This window comes from Cyprinus carpio, chromosome A12 (genome assembly GCF_018340385.1).
Source record: "Cyprinus carpio isolate SPL01 chromosome A12, ASM1834038v1, whole genome shotgun sequence".
NCBI lineage: Eukaryota > Metazoa > Chordata > Actinopteri > Cypriniformes > Cyprinidae > Cyprinus > Cyprinus carpio.
Genome location: NC_056583.1, coordinates 11,534,615 through 11,548,366, shown reverse-complemented (window position 1 = coordinate 11,548,366; position 13,752 = coordinate 11,534,615).

Here is a 13,752-nt window from a genome sequence, read left to right as displayed (position 1 = left end):
GCATGAGTAATACTCACTGATTTTTAATTTTATTTCAATTTAGTTCATACTGTATTTAACATTGATTTGGTTTGAACTTGCACCATAACCATTAATTGTAGCTAAAGCACTAATAAAAAGAAGACTAATTTTCTACTGAACGTTTCCAGATTTTTTGATTCCTCATTACTTATATTATGTATAATAATAACTAATAAATGCATATAATATACATATAAGTCATAAACAAACCCCCTTTTCACACAATCACACTTGAAAGCTCCTTTAAAATGGTATTTGAATCTATAATTTGAATCTAGACAGTGTTTGTCAGTACAGTCTTATCTGCTGATCTGCTAAACAGTATAGAGTTTAAGCTGTTCTTGTAAGTTGCTCTCGGTCACCTCACCAAATGTGTCTTGTTTGTCTTTGAGCAGTTGAAAGATGAACCCTGAAACAAAACGTGCACTTTATTAAAAACATATCTCAAATGTTTAGTTTGTAAATTAATATCTACGGCTGCGTCAGTAAGTTTAGCGTAAAAAGACAGGGGTTCAAATATGCCTGAATATGCTTAAGATTCTGGAAAACCAAAGAAAGTGCAGGATTTTTCTGAACAACAGTGCGCAGTTTCACGTGAATTGCAATTCGTACAGGTATGACATGCTATTCCGGCACTAAAGGAACAATAGGCAAACAGAAAACTTGAATAGCCTGAAACCTTCATTGTGGTTTATCAATCATTGATAAACAATGATGGGTTTATCTAACATGACCACTGAGGTGTGTTTAGGTTAAAGCACATGCTGTTCAAACAGAAAATGCATTTTGTTTAATTAGTTAAATAATCAACAAATGCATAATGTTAATGCAAGCAGGAGCACATTTTAAGCTATGGAAATAGAATATTAAAGTGAACATGCTTGACAGAACTGTTTGCAGAATATGAAAGAATTTTTTTGTCAAAATGTTTGTTATGGGTGGAGGGAGTGAATACAAACTGATTGTTTGTATGGGTCATAAATCATCAAGATATGAAAACACATCCTGTGAGTCTCTGAGAACAATCTAGAAAAGCAAAATACAAAGTAAACAAGGGTTAAGACTTGATTTATTACTCAAGGTGAACCTGACACTTTACACATAGTGCATTAAACTGATCAAACATGACAGTAAAGACATTTATAATCAGTGTTCCGGGTAACATGGGTTTTTTATTCAGATTACTATTATAAAGTAACTAGTAATGTAACACATTACTTTTTAATTTGAAAAAAATATCTGAATAAAAACAGTGAAATGCATACCTGCAGTAATTAAATGTTAACACAAAAATTAGTTTTGTATTTAATCCCATTTTCTTAAACAAAGTCTTTACTGCAGACCTTCGATGATCTAATTCAAGAATACTATTAAGCAAAAATTATTTTAGATAAACATAACATTTGTGTTTCTTTGTGACTGAGAAGAAAAGTATCCTATTCTACAGAATCCTAGAAAGCATACTATTTTTCATGCAATCCAGAATGGCAGCTAAACTGAAAGAAATGTTTCAAAATTTTCAAATTTACATTTGAAAATGTAAAAAAACAACTTGAGGGAATGAAAGGGCTTTTACTTTTGCCAAAAATATAAATTTTTATATTAAAAACAAGCAAGCAAGCCCATCCCAGTTGACAAAAAATAACGCAAAAGTTATGTAATGCATTACTTTCCATAAAAAGTAACTAAGTAACAGAATTAGTTACTTTTTTAGGGAGCAGGCCTCACGCAATATTATAATGCATTACTTTTAAAGGCAGTGTAGGTGATCTGGTTCAAAAAAAAATTTTTGTTATGCTGGTTAAAAGTTTCTTCACATCCTGATAGCAATCACTATGTTAAGTGGTCTAAAAAAATATTTATTATTATTTATATCACCTGTGGGAGGTGTAGGACCACAAAATGTTTGTTCAATCAAAATCTTTGGTCCAAAGATTATGATAGGCTGTCCTACCTGCCTGTCAATGTATGTATTTGCATACCTCTGCACACCCTGTTTGTGCAGACGGTACGTCATCAGCCTGTTCCATTATGCTACTGCAGACCGAGGTTATTGCGAGGTTATTGCGGACTATTTTCAAAAGGAATTTCAAATTGTATTTTCAGTTGCATTTTCCATTTGTAGGCACATAAATTGTGACATAATCCAAACGCAATTGCCAATCTTGCATTACCATTTGCGTTTTCCCTTTCACAAATGCACAGTGACTGTCAAATTTCAAATGGAACATATAGGAGTAGCAGCATTTTCTGTATGGTCATGTGCACTGGTGTACGGGACACCCCCTCAGCCACAGTGGTACATTGGGGCCCCGTCGCAGGACATACTAAAAGGCATTGGCAAACCACACAGAACATGTTTTTGCTTTGTAATATGAAAGACACGGCAGTAGGATTTGAAAAAAACGATGGAGCGAGTCTCTTTTTTAACTTCCTTTGACTTAAGCATTGCAAAAAGAAAAGACGCTAGACATGAGCGCAAAGGTAGTGCAGTGGAGTGGAAAAGTGTTTTGAAAAACTCTTAACGTGGCTTAATAATGTTCTAAAACATCAACTAGGAAAATCTATTTTCTCTCACATTTCAATTGTCATAAACACTATACTTCTAAGACAATCGCATCATAATCTAAGTAGATGTTTTGATGCTTAACGTTGCTTATATGCACAAAAAATAATAATAATAAAATAAAAGTGGTAACATGAAATTGTTATGTGACAGTGCTATTTCTACCTGTTCTCACCCTTTAAGAGTTTTATGCCTCTGTTCAAACTAGTCTACAATGGACACGAATACAGAGTTGCAAGTCTGATGTGTCTGAGAGCAGGTATTAACCGTAACATCACAAAACACAACATCATAAATGATAAAGACTTAATATAAAGCAATGCCATCTTTAAATCAGTTATAAAGTGCTACAGGAAAAATGTAAAAGACACTAGCGTTCATCAAAACTAGAAATGTTCGCACTCTCGCCTTTAACACCCAACGGTCTTGTACAAAAAGTTTGGTTTGAGATACAGCTGTGTTTTGCACGGAGAAGGAGCGAAGGAAACCAAAACCTATCAAAAGAGTCTTTTGTTCTCCAGCAAGATATCCTGGCGAATAACCCAGAAACAAAACAAAACTGTGCAAATTCGAGAACAATAAAATGTCTTTCACGGTGACTGTGGTTTCACTACATCATGTTCCTGAATCAACATACTTGTTGATCCTGGAACAACATTCCAGTTTTCAAGAAATGTCAGTTTTAGGCTTACAATCAGGGTTAGATGCTTCTACACCCTTGTTATTCACCTATCATTTCCCTCTGATTTTAGGAAAAAATTATGGGTAGGGTTAGGTTTAGGGCTAGGGATAGGGTTAGGTCTATATTTTTGGACAGCAATGTTGAACCAGGATCAACAAAATATGTTGATCCAGGAACATGTCTTATTTGGCAAAATCACGACGACCGTGGTTTACCAGGGAGCCGATGGGGTTCAACTACCTCGGCAATATGCAAACAAATATTTGTGAAGAGGTAGGCTACCTAAGACATTTTTAATTCTATGAGTTCAAACTGTTAGTAGTTATAATATTTTCCAAATCTTAATTGGAAACTTGAAATTCTTGTCTTTCAGGTGAAAGGTATCACACAAATTTACACAAACCATAGTTTGCGGAGCATTACCGTTGGTCGCCTCTCTGATGCCTTTTGTTGATCCTGGATCAACATTACTGTCCAAAAATATACAACTAACCCAATCCCTACCTCTACAAACCTCGACAAATGTAACTGTGGCCTAATAAAAAGTAAGTTTGTCTGTTGGCGTAGCCTGTGTCTGTCACGATCATGGTCCTTTAGTTTGTTTTCTTTCCTCATGTTTGCCTTGACCTAGTTTTCCCTTGTGACTTATTAGTTCATTCTGTTCACCCGTGTTAGTATAAGTACTCCCCGTTCTGTTTTTTATGTTGTCCAGTATTGTTTGTTGTTACCCCGTGTGTGAGAACTTCTTCATCTTGTGGATTATCTATTAAAAGGATTTATTTCTTTTATCTTCACTGTGCCATCATCATCCTTGCAATGCCCTGCAGCAGCCAAGATCCTGGGCTCGGACATCAGCCTCCTGTCTAAGCCGTGCAGGACCACTGCCCACCTCACTAACAAGGCCTGCACAGTGGACGGTGAGGCGGCGTCAGTGCTGCATGCCATGGCGGTGCTGCTGGTGTTTCAGGCGAAGCTCCTGCAGCAGTGGAGAGTGGAGCCCTCACACTGGATGCCGTTAATGGCCTGCACGTGGCGACGGACTTCACTTTGATGGCCACGAAGCACGCCAATCAGGCAATCGGTAAGGCGATGGGCTTTACAGTCCTCCTTCAGAGGCACCTATGGTTGAACCTAGCTGACCTCAAGGATGCGGACAGTAAAGTTCTCCTTTAAAAGTCCTCCGGTCTTCTTCGGCACACAGTCCAGTGTAGAGGAGGGATACAAGGCCCGCAGCCACTACTGCGATTGCTGCTGCCCCCTCACCAGGAGCCGGATGTACTGAGGAAAGTGTAGGGACCCGAGAAGAGGCGCCACGGCCAGCGAAGGATCCTGCATAGCGAATCCCGCCTGCCGCCTCAAGCGAAGCAAGCTGTCCTGAAATTGTTCAAGTTTGTCTTTGATAAACATGTATTCAATAAAAAAGTGTTACATTCACACAAAAAGAGCTTTTCCCTCCTCACTCAGTCGATGTGGCGCCACTCGCCCAGCCGCCTGCACAGAGCTGCTGCCTGCACCGATTATAGCTGTGTAGAACTCACCAGCTAAACTTTTAGCTCATTCATGGGACAGGCTAGTCAGGCATATAGACCCACTGCTCCATCACTTGGAGTCCCTAGGGCTATGTGTCAACATGCAGAAGAGCATTCTCGCCCCGAGTCAGTCTATAACATAGTTGGGGGTGTGTTTCAGCTCGGTGGAGATGCACGCCCACAACTCTCCATAGCTTCCCAAGTGCTGTCGGGTGAGTGCTTGTATATGTGTTAACTCATATGTGTTATCTGCCTTGCACAGTTACTACTTTGCACAGCCCTCTATGCTATTGTTATTGTTGTCTGCCCTGTACTCAGTGTAGCTCATTTTATTCAATGTCTAATTCAATTTGTGTTCCATCATCATGTTATGTATTATGCTGCTTAATACAGTTATCTTTGTGCAGCTCCCCTCTCAATATTGTTGTTGCTTCTGCCCTGTTCTCAGCGCAACCTATGTTATTACCATCATATATGCAAATTTAGTATACCTGAGTTTTAGACGCTCAATAGGTTATCTCCACCTATCAGCCGAGAGCCTGCCTACAAGTGTCGCTATTAGTTATGGGAATTATGTGTGTGTTCTGTCTCGCTAAGTGTGTAGCTTGTTCAGGCTGATCATAGCCTCTCTCACGGCAGGATTGAATATCGTTCCCATAGCGGAAAAACCTCCACTATATCTTGTGAAAGCTCGAAAGGGAACGTCTCCGGTTACTATCATAACCTCGGTTCCCTGAGAGCGGAAACGAGACATCGCGGAGATCACCATTTTTACTACTTGACCAGCTAAGCGGAATTCAGTATCAGATTCTGACATACCGTATGGACCCGAATATAAGATGATGTTTTTTTCTTGGAAATATATTTGAAAAAATGCGGTAGTCTTATATCCGGGGTCTATACTTTGACATGTCAGTAATACAACCACAACAATAGGTGCCGCTAAATACACGTAAAACGAGGGTGCCATGAAATACGTCATGTAATGTGTGTTGTAAGGATCGCGAGTAAAAACAAAAGAAAAAGAAAAGCTTACAGCGGCATGAGTTGTGACTGTCATGTTAGCATGATGGGAACAAACTTCCTCTGTAAGTGATTTAAAAATGTAAGACAATACCCAAATCTGAAGACTACAATAAGATTTCACTTCTACTGTTAACATTTTTTTGGTAGGCTACTAGATGGATAGACTAAATGTTACAGGCCTATAATTCAGATGGGCTACCTGTTATTTTTATGGCATATCTAAAAGTGTACATTTTTAAATGTGATTGTTGGTATATTTCACCAGTATCTACCATACTTTCAAAACAAAAATTAAAATAGGAAAAATATGCAATATGTAAATAATTTAAGAAAAGAAATATATATTAGTGAATCCCGCTTTGGCTGTCGGGTAGAAGTGTGCTGCAGAACTATTTACCATACTTTCAAAACAAAAATTAAAATAGGAAAAATATGCAATATGAAAATAATTTAATATATATTTTATTATATATATATATATATATATATATATATATATATATATATATATATATATATATATATATATATATTTTTTTTTTTTTTTTTTTTTTTTTTTTTTTTTCTCTAAACAAAACACAAGTCATGCTCTGTGGAGTACTGGCCCTTTTTGGGCAATTTCACTTTGACCCTGTTCCAAAACGCACCCTAAACCCTCACGGTTTTCCTCTGAGTCCTGAGAAACCTCCGCAATGTCTCGTTCCCGCTCTCAGGAAACTGAGGTTACAATAGTAACCAGAGATGATCTGCCTCTGAATATATATTCCAATCAGTGTCAAGTCATGTTCTGTGGAGTACCGCCCCTTTTTGGGCGATTTCATTTTGACCCTGTCCCAAATCGCACCCTAAACCCTTGCAGTTTTCCTCTGAGTCCACAGTTTAGTGATGTAATCCCGCTTTAGCTGTGGGGTAGAAGTCTGCTGCGGAGCTTGCCTCAGTGCAGGCTCAGCAGAAGTGCGAATCGAGGGTGCACAGCAAGCGAGCACCCTTCTGAAAGCTAAAACGACAAATAGGATACCCTGTGGCAGGTCTATTCAATTGGCGCCAATCATTTTCTTCCGGCTTGAGGGAAGAGTATGCTCAGGTCGCACATATGCATTGAATTGTTTTTGCACTAATTAGTTTGTCCACAAGGTGGCATCACTGGCGCAGGCCTTTGTTTCACACAGCCAAAAAAGAAAAGAAAGAGACACATCAACAACAACCTACCGGAGACTGCAACATCAATATTATGAGATATCCACAACTGTAGTTTAAATGAGTTTAAAGAGTGTTATCAGTCATAACTTCTGGTGGGAAATAGCGCAGACACTGGACGAAGATGATTATCACATGGAGTACAAGGCTGTGCGTTTGGCTGTTCGCATATGGAGCTGTTTCAGAAGATACTTTAAACCCAGTCTAATATAATTCTTATGAAATAGTAACCCAAAAAGTATTTTATTCAATTTGTAATAATAAACAATATTAAAACTGATAAATAGAAAGTTTGTACAAAATTATAATAATAATTATTATTATTATACCAGGTGATTGATGGGAGCACTTTGACGGTGCAGGAGCTTTATTTCTTCCCATAAAAAACTGCAGCTACTATAATTGTGTTCTGACAAATAATGCCACCTATCAGATTATGCTACCAACACTATATTTATCATACTGTAAGGGTAGGTTTAGGGTAAGGGTAGGTGTACATGTTAATAAATCCTCACACCTTATTAATATCATGCTGGAAGCAAAATCTGATAGGTAGCACCTTTCGCTATCGAATTATGCTACCATCTGTTTTAATCGGTTTTAATGGGAGGTAGCAAAATCTGACAGGGTACTAGTGTAGTGCAAATATTTGCCAGATTATGCACCCGCTAGTATTGGTAGGTTTAGGAGTATTTGTGGGGGAGGTGTGCTGAGGTGCGTATTTTGATAAAAGTATATTATAACAACATGCAACTGCAAAGAATTTATCTATTTTGGAAATCACTACACTTGACTCTATAGATAAGTCCGTACAGAAATATACATTGATTCTTTTGAACCTACTCAGAGTGGAAGTTCTGCTTTCAAAATAAAATCTTCGGGAAAAAAGCCGTCAAAAAAAAAAAAAAAAAGCACAGTGCTATTACAAAGAAATTAATTTCTAGTTGTGTAATTCTTGCACACACACACATAAATTAAACACCTTTAACAATCTGTATCAAGAAAATGCTTGCATTTTTTAATGCAGATTATGTATTTGAATGAATATGAAACATAATATTTACAGAATATATTTAAATGTACACTCAAAAATATACATTATTTGTAGTGAGAAATATTAATGTTCAAAAAAATCACTTGCCATTCCTTTAATAACTGCATATCCATCACCACTATTATTTTTGCCACAAGGACATAGGAACCTTTGAAATATAATCTGTTGACTTTTCTTAAAATGCCTGAAAATGTACATTTCGAGTCATTAGCTTGGAACATTTCCTTACATCAGCCAATATTTGTCTAATTTGCATAATGAAAATGTTTGCCTTTAAAAAATTATGGTTTAATGGGGTAATTTATCTATTTTCTAGTACAAACCACAAAGAGTGCAAATAGATTTGACACCCAAGATTGTAAGAAAAAGCAGCCTTATCAGCTTTTATGTCTCTGTATCACCCTCATTATTAATTGTTTAATGATGTGGAAATAAGTTGTTATTCTGGTGTTAATGTCAGTCGCACTGTATATAAGACCAGTGTAGTTTGCTGTAGAGCCGTGCACCAATTTCAGCCAGTATATAGGGGCCAGAACCAGAAAAGGTAGGTCTAAATACATTCAGCTGTTTTGTTGTCAGTGGTGCTGGATGCTTGGTATTTATTTTTCTCTACTCTGATTTGAAGTATTAAAGGAGAAATGAAGGTTGCAGTATTTGTGCTGGTTTTGATATGCCTGGGCAGTGCATGGTCATGTGCAGGATCCCAGCCTCTTGATAGCAGGTAAGATAATCATTAAGCATCATCAGGGCCGTTCTTAGCTGATGTGGGGCCCGGTGCGAGGTAGGGAGGGGGTTGATAACGCTTCTTCCATGGGTGAGCAAGTGATGTAATGTTTAATTTCTCCAAATCTGTTCTGATGAAGTATCAAACTAAACTACATCTTGGATGGTCTGAAGCTGAGTAAATTTTAATTTTTGGATGAACTATTCTTTTAATGTCGCTTAATGAATTAACTTTAATTAGGTCCTTTAATTTGTAAAGTGTTACCAACACAGTGTATTGTATGTATAGACAACAGATGTCACAAAACAATTAAAAGAGATGCTTTTTAATGCTTTGTTTGTTTTTCTAATGTCACTAATAGCTCACCAAATGACATCCAGAAGTTTAGCCGTCGTTATGCTGAATCAACCATTGCGAGTGACATCAGCAAAATTGTGGATTCGATGGTTCAGAAAAACTTTGTAGACTTTCTGCTCAATCAGAGAGAGAAGAAAAGCGAGTGAGTTTGGGGAAATGGGCAGCATGTATGGTACAAAATTCAGGTTATATAAAGTAACAGAGAGGATCCAATGCTCATTTTTACAGACCAACTTTAGATGATCCAGACACCCGCATCTTCAATGACCGGCTGAAAAAAGAGTTTGTGATGTGGATTCAGAGAAAAGGCGATGCATTTAAGTATGTTGCCTTCTGCAAGTGAGACTGATTGCGACTTACAGTCATGTAAACTTCATTTACCATGTTTTTCTTCCTTGACTAACAGGAATCAATAAAAGCGCCTCGGAGAACAGACTGAACTCAACTCTGATCAGAAGAGCAAGAGTGTACCGGAAATGTTTAAATAATCAATGTACTGAATATCCTGTCATCTATCTCTAAATGAAAATCTTTTAATTATAATTAAATTGTTTTTCAGAATCATAATTTGTGGTTTGTACTTTATTATAATTAGAGGGAAAAAATGCTGTAGAGCTCAAGGGATAGTTCACTCAAAAATTTAAATTCTGTCATCATTTACTCTATCTGTCCGCACCTCTTTGTGAAATATATGTAACACAAAACACATGTGCAGCATCCAGAACATCAGGGACTTGATTTGCAAACCTTGCCATGCACATATCTGGATTTTAAAAAATAACTAAATAAGCTGTGTAAATATGTACACACTCTCTGTACCATGCATATACTCATTCTTTCAATGATGTGGTCGAACTGATGAAGCAAACAGAACGATTTCCATTTACACTCGTTTAAACACATCAAATCATTATCCAGAAATCATTAGTAGGACATCTAGTGGTGAACATAGGAAGCTACAGGTGAAAAAGTCACATTCATAAAAATGTATTTCACTGTCAACACAGACAGACAAACAGCTTCAGTGATCTAAATGTTGTTGTTAATGTAAGACAGCAGAAGGACATTCTAACACGTGTTAATCAATTTCATTGGCCTCGGATTTATGGAATTTTTACTGAAGGAACTGATCCTTCTTGTCTCTCTCACCACCTTTGTATTTTCTCAAGGCTCAAACTTCTTTTTCTTTTCTTGTCTTCCACCACCTGGATATTTTCTTGATGCTCGAATTTTGAGAGGGAGACCATTCTGTAGGTTCTATATGACTTATTAAACCTGATGTGTTTGTTGATCACAGCAGCTCTGCTTTTGCAGGTGGTGGAGTTGCATTTTCAATCTTTCTCTCATTTTTCTTGTCTCAGATCCACCTCCACGATCACTTCAATCTCTCTTTCTTTCATGCTTTTCAGGAGTTTCATCTTCAACCTCTCTTTGCCTCTTTACCGTCTCTTCCTCAGCCTTGGTATTGTGTGCAGTGCTGATGTCCATGCGAGTTTTGCTTTTGCTGGTGGTGAAGTTGCATCTGGACATTTTATAGTGGAAAGGTCTGTCTTTCTCTCCTTCTTTGTCCTTCTACTCCTTCATCTTTCAGGTAGTCACTCTTGCTCCACCTTCAGGTGCCCCCTGAAGTGTCAATATTTGTCCAAAATGTGTCCAACTCATCAGGCAGAGGGTGCTGAGGAGCCACCTGACTCAGTAATGAATCAGCAAGTGGAGTTTGATATTCAGAGAAGGGTCTGTCTGCAGACTGCAAGACAGGGGCGTAACTTGAAGTGGGCGTAACTTGACGAAAGAGGCGTAACTTGAAGTTGTCCAAATCACACAGAACCACGCGAGATGTCAAAACGAGATTTTGTCGGGCTGCGTTCGAAACCGCATACCCTTTAATTAGGCACTTAATTTCAATAAGAACTAATTTAACGAGCAATAAAAGAGTACATACTCTACAGCCTGAATGCGGATTTGTGTATGAAGCATTAATGCGATTTGGATATCATCATCCGCTATGTTGATCATGTGACCTACAAAGTTAAAACGAGCGTAAAAACTTAAAAACATATGAGTGAAAGGTTTAATGAATGTATTTGTATCTTGATAATGAAGATTGTAGTATAGCCAATACTGTTAATTTAAGTTTTTATATTTTTAACTCCACTAATGTGATTTTTTTATAGAATTAGAAAACCCAAAATCGTTATCTCTAGAATATTTTTTCAATTATTTTATGTGAATTTGTTTTCTTGTATAGTATCTTATACTATGATGAACAAGTTATTTTTTTATTTACTGTTTTATGGCGTTATGATTGTTATTGTTAGATACAACCGTCTTACCATGATATTTTATGTAATAAGTTTGGCAATAATAATAAAAAAGAGGTACAGGTGCACTACCACCTCACAGCATCACTAACTCAACAGTCCAGTACAGTTTCTCTCAGCGACTCTGCAATATCTGCACAAACGAAACGTCGAACAGCTGCTCGAAGATCTCAACCTTTGGAGAAGATTGTTGATTTTATACTCTAAAAATGTAAGTATCACTACTCAAAAATTAACATTACCCCATAATGAATTGCATCTTTTGCTTGCACCCCAACACTTACATGCAATAATAATGATAAATGCCAACCAATAATTATATACATTTTTTTCCTTAAAATTACATTTTAGTAAAAGAAGCAAAATGTATTTTCTGTCGTGACATAGCTATACATGAATATACACTAATGCAGCTGATGTGAATACATCAGTTTTCAGTCAAGCAATTAATACATGAATAGATCAAATATTTATATTTTATTTACTGACAACAAGAAACATGTCTAAGTGATTAAAAGAATGTATAAATGTTAGCATCACAATAAATACAGACATGTACAAGTCAACAACACATGAAACAAAGCTTCTTTCAAACTAACTGTTCTAACAATCATGTATTTACAGACGGTGAACCCCACATCTTACTATCATCTCAACACAGCTGAGACAGTTCTGCTGCTGCACTGTGCTTCACAATCTCACTCTTCTCAACGGGGATGTCGTTGAGCAACAGGATGAGGAAGACCTTGATGACGGCTCTCTGAACCACACAACCTTGAAGCGAGAGCAGAAGAACACATGCAGGACAATCTGAGTGCTGCTGTGTCTGCTCCAAACAATCGTGTGCTGCTCTCCATGAGCACCACTACCTGTAAAACATTTACACAGAGTTTACAAGTACATGCATTGATTTATTACTTTTGTAGTGTGCTAAACCACTGAACTGGTTCAAAACTGTGCTTGAGCACGGCTCTTTTCTCCAGCTTGATCAGAGGATTGTAGGCCTCTGTAATAAGAGCACTGTCAATCACTTCAGATAAAAGCTCCATCACATTTTTTGATGATGCTTTTGAAGCTTCTGAAAGTCAGCCTTCATCTTATAAACAGAAACCAGCAGAACAAACTTTACCAAAATCAAATCCTCAGTGTCTTTTGGTGTTTCTCTAGATGCTCTCGCTGCTCTGGGGTCACTGATGATGAAGAGACCACAGCAGCATCTGGTCCTGATGAGACAGTAAGAGCTGGAGGGATGGAGCGTCTCATCCGTGTCTCTGGACCATTTCCGGATGCTGCAGTGGACTTCTCCATCCTCAGTGCACACACCAGTCTGCAGACATTTTTCATAACCTACAGAAATACACACACACAATACAAAAAGTCATTACTTTATTCTTTTGTTTCAGGTTTTTCCTTTTTTTTCACCTTTCCTTGCAGGTCCTGCTCCACCACAAAAGATCTGCAGCAAATGCACAGAAATCAACAATAAGAAAAGTGCTGTAATAACTGTTTGAAATTACACTAATTAAAATGTTTTATTTATTTGTGTAGTGTACTTACACAAATCCTTTGATGGCAGCATTCCTTCATCAGTCACTCTACAGCAGATAAACATAATCTGTTCCTGTAACATCCAGACAAGAGTCAAGTAACCTCTGTGATTTATCTGTGATATACTGCATCTGCATGTTGAGTTAGTAACTGATGTAACTCACTTTTTATACAACACAAATGTTCCTAAAATTATCAATATTGCAAATGGACAAATAAAATAGATAACTAGTGTTTAGTTACTGTATGTAGATTTGTTTGTTTACATGACTTACACTCATCTAAAGCAGTGTTGACAGTGAATTCTACATAATAGCACACACACATCACTCAGATGCCTGTTTCATTTCTGTTAAATGTGCTTATCTGCAATACTTATTAAAGACTATCCTGTCAGATGATAAATAGACAATTAGTAATAGTCTTTAAGATGTATATATGGTTTATGTAAATCCACTTTAAAAGAAGTGTACTTAATGGAGCTCCCCTGTTAGTTATTCATTATAAAACGTGTTTTTAAAGCACAATCACAAATATGCTATATTATGTAAGTAACAAACAGGGTTTAGATTAAGCCAGGATCAGGCCATAGCTCAATTAGTCTTGTCTGTGAAACCGGAGGATAGCGTCTTTACACCTTTTGCTTATATGTTGCTGACTTTTCACCTTAGTTTTAAAAGATTATTAACTCCAAAATCAATAACACTGTATGAAAATAACTTGTACT